We start from the raw sequence: 4,561 nt of genomic DNA, 5'->3' as shown, positions 1-4,561 counted from the left end.
ACTGTATTGATAAGTATGGTATCATTAAACCACTACCGCTTTATGTACTTTAACTACTGGCCATACAGTACACGATATCTAAATATGATGAACTCTTTCCACAATGAAATCGGTTCCAGTCAAAGGTAATAATCAAATATTTAATGGAGCAAAAGGTACATAGAATATTTATCTTACATTTATCATTTGAATGCACTTGTAAGGCAAATGAGTACTCGTAGGCAAATCAACACTGAATGTCCAATCTCTGGTTACGCAGGAAGCAAGTATACAACCTGGCTCTTAGGGAATTATATCTATGGTACACTTAATGATATAGCGGGATATTCTGGAGGGGGTCCTCCCGGTTGTAAGCCGGTAGGGGGGGTAGGAGAGCCGTCGGTAGTAGACCGTCTGGTCAACGATATCTATGGAGACTTCAAGTACAGAAGACAGTGCAATAGACTCTTGATCCGCAGATGAATACACCTTAGTTCTCTTGTAGGCTGTAGCTCCACAATGAAGAAGAAGCTAGGCGACCTCAGTCTCTCTGAGCGCCGACTCAACTTGACTCCTCTCGGGGGTAAATCCAACACTCACAGGCGTCGGCGATTATCCGCTCCACAAATCACAGTACCAAAGCAAATATATATTCCAGCCGCATAGGGCTCAGCAGTCGTCGGGTAGGTAATCCAGTGTACATGTCCCTCGGTCCTCGCCTAGATCTCCTCGGATGAAAGCGCCATGTGGTCGGCCCAACCTGGATAAGACTCTAGATAACACGAGGAAGCGTTGGAGATGCTGGTCACCTTAGAACTCTAACCGCACGATGCACCATACACGATAGACTATTATTACTTGATAGAAATACGTCGCACTCGACGGTACAGTGCAAAACTCTGACAATTCAGTTATTAATTCGCACGAGGTCTCAATGCTATTCTAAGGCCAAACAGGCCATACTTCACCGCACGTCGTATCGTGGGTGAGGCTTCACGTTCTGTTACTAAGTTGGGAAGAAGGGTAAGGGACTTCTACATTTACTTGCGCCATATTTATATGCACGGTGAACAAATAGTGCCACTCTCATTTCGGTAGCCGTATCCCTGAGCGGAGCCGGGGCTAGTACGGACATGTCTCGTCGGTACCTTTGAACTTGACGCCAGGGGCTGGTCCCCTGGCGCCTGGTCCTTTGTCCAATAAGAGAATGAACTATTATGGGCTATAGTAGGCTAAAGGGATATTCCGTGCATATGTACAAGGAATATACAAGGGATATCAAACGACATACAAATACTATTCAATATATATCCATAAATAAATATATATATTCGGTTTAATCTGATCCTTCGTAACAGCCGCCCCCTAATTAGTCCCACCTAATTAGCTAAGCAGAGACAGATTAACCGCACTGTCCACTACTCAATGTCCGCTGTGAGGGTCAGTCAGTTCACAAAGTCATGGGGTCATGGTCGTCATCAATAGTATCGGGGAGCCTTGGCAGTTCTATTAGCCTCGCCACGGGTCGGGTGTAGGTCCGCCCTTGGACGAGCACTTCAGCTGCTCGGACCTTTCCATCGGCACCGGTGATCACTTTGCTTACGCGGCCAGCCGGCCACATAGCTTGGGGTAGTGACTGGTCGATAATCATGACGACTGTTCCTTCTGTCAAATTGTCTCTCTCTTTCACCCATTTCTGGCGGGTCTGTAGAGACGGTAGGTAGTGGAGTAGGAAGCTGTTCCAAAACTTGTCAGCCAATACTTGACTGTACCTCCACATTCTTCGGCCGTTCGCTTCTTCAGGCCTGTACATTGTCTGGGGTAGCGCGGGGTCCAGCCGCCCCATCAAGAGTGTGTTGGGGGTGACTGGGTCGACATCTGCTACATCACTTGAGACGTAACCGAGGGGCTTGGAGTTCAATACTCCCTCGATCTCCGTGAGGACTGTCATTAAGACTTCTTCCGCCACGGTCTGGGCCCCAAGCACGGCGTACAGGGCTGTCTTTATGGAACGTACTTCTCGTTCCCAGGTTCCACCGAAGTGGGGTGCGTTCGGGGGATTAAACTGGAAGTCAATCTGGGATGGAGCGAGGTGGGTCTTAAGTTCTGGGCCCATAGCTTGGAAGCTCTCTCTCAGCTCTCTTTCTCCGCCTTTGAAGTTTGTCCCGTGATCAGACAATAATGTAGACGGTTTTCCTTTCCGTGATGTGAATCTTCGGAAGGCCATAAGGAATGAGTCTGTGCTCATGGTTGGAAGGAGTTCGATATGTATCGCTCTGGTGGTCATGCATTTGAATACAATACCCCACCGCTTCTCGGTTCCTCTTCCTTTCTTTATATACAGCGGGCCGAAACAGTCCATACCGGTGGAGTGAAAGGGCTTGTCGCCGAGTCGGAGGCGACAGGGAGGTAGGTCAGCCATCCGGGGTATACTGGGCTGGGCTCGCCACTTACGACAGTCTAGACAGGTTCGCTGGAAGCGCCGCACTGCTTCTCTCCCTTGCAGTATCCAATAACGACGTCTGATCTCCGCGAAGACTCTCTCTGCCCCTGCGTGGTGCACATCCTCGTCGTATTTCTTTATGATCAGCTCTGTGACCTTGTGTCGGCTGTTCAAGACTATCGGGTACTTGACGTCATCCGGTAAGTCTGGGGCTCTCCGCAGACGACCACCCACTCTGATGAGACTATGGGCGTCGCTCTCGGGGGCTAGGTGGAGCAGTCTGCTGTCTGATGGGACGGGCTTTGCTCCCTGTAGACAGTCTAGCTCATCGGGGAACGAGTCTCTCTGGGCTCGTTGTAGTAGAAGAAGTTCTGCTTCTTCGTAGTCAGCTGCTGAAATGTCAGTCATGGGCTGAACCTCTGGGTGGTGCCACAGAAATGTCTTTAGCTGCGCACTCTGTAGGGTGAAGCAATCGTCTATGTCGGGGTCTGTGGAGACGAGTGTGTTCAATCCACAGAACATAGGTTTCTTGTTTTCGGCCTCCTCTTTACTCGCCTCCCGTGGGGTGGGTGTAGGCCACTCTTCTTCGGGGAGCTTGAGAAACTCTGGTCCGCCACTGTAGAGGTTGTGACGGGTGAGGTCATCCAGGGACATTCCCCGGGTGATGACGTCAGCTGGGTTGTGTTTGGTGTCCACATACCTCCAGCTCGCTACTTCTGTTAACTCTTGAATCTCGGTGACTCTGACTCCCACGAAGACCTTGTATCTGCACGAATCAGACCGGATCCATGTGAGTACTGTCGTGGAGTCTGACCACAAGATTGTTCTTTGCACCGGGATGGTGAGTTCACGTTGGATTAACGTGGCGAGCTGCGCTCCTGCTAGGGCTGCGCAGAGCTCTAGACGCGGGATAGATTGTTGCTTTCGTGGGGCTATTCTTGAGCGAGCCAGGATGAAAGCAGTATGTATTTCTCCTCCCTCCTCTCGGGCACGCAAGTAGGCCACCGAACCGTAGGCTACTTCGGAGGCGTCGCTGAATACGTGCAGGTCCATCTTGCATGTCTCTGGCCTCACTGTGGGTGGGAAGTAGCTGCGGCGTATGTTAACACCTGGGAGTGAGCGGAGTTCCGTCTCCCACTCTCTCCATGTGGATGCAAGGTGTTCGGGTATGGGATCGTCCCAGCCCTGGTCCTTGTCCCATAGCGCTCTTACAATCATCTTTGCCCTGGTGGTGTAAGGTAGAATACATCCCAACGGGTCATATTGTCTGGCGAGTGTTCTGTATACACTCCGTCTGGTGGTCGGTATTGCCGTCGACCTTCCCTGCTCCTTGGTCAGGGGTTTGTGTCTATAATGGAGCGAGTCTGTTTTGAAGCGCCAGACTAGTCCTAGTGTCATTTCTTGGGCTTCTCCTGGGATGGTCGCCATCCAGGTCTCGCTGCTCGCTGCCTTGTCCTCGGGGGAGAGGCTGCGCAATACTTGCGGGTCGCTGCTGGCCCACTGCCTGAGATCAAAGCTTTGATCAGGGAGGCGCGGAGCTTGAGTAGAAGAGCCTCGGCTTCTTCTGGCGTCGAGACGCTTTGTAAACAGTTGTCCACGTAGAAACTATTTGTCACACTTTGTCGGACCTCTTCATCTGCTGCTGGGTCCTCTGCGACGTGTTTTTGTAGTGCAAACGTAGCACAGCATGGGCTGCATGTGGTTCCGAAAGGGAGGACTTCCCATTGATAGATGGCTGGGTGCTCATCTCCGATCCTCTCTCTCCATAGGAACCGCAGCAGGGGCTTGTCCTCCTCCACTAGTCTCACCTGCAGGAACATCCCTTTGATGTCGCCGCTGATAGCCACCTTGTCCTGGCGGAAGCGTAGTAGCACGCCTAGTAGAGAGGGGCCGAGTGTTGGGCCGGGCAAGAGCTCTTTATTCAGATTTTGTGATCCAATCTGGTAGCTGCAGTTAAACACAATACGATCCTTGCCGTTGTGGTGGACCTTGTGGTGCGGCACGTACCATGATTCGGTCGTCTGATCGGCCTCTTTAATGTCAATTTTCTTTATGTGTCCCGCTGTGATTAGCTTGTTAATCTCAGCGCGGTACACAGTCTCTTGAGCGGGGTCTTTGGCTAGGCGCCGCTCTGTGTTC

This window comes from Notolepis coatsorum (genome assembly GCF_963971535.1).
Source record: "Notolepis coatsorum genome assembly, chromosome: 7".
NCBI classification, from domain to species: Eukaryota; Metazoa; Chordata; class Actinopteri; order Aulopiformes; family Paralepididae; genus Notolepis; species Notolepis coatsorum.
The sequence above is the reverse complement of the archived record's forward strand: the minus strand, read 5'-3'. Positions refer to the sequence as shown.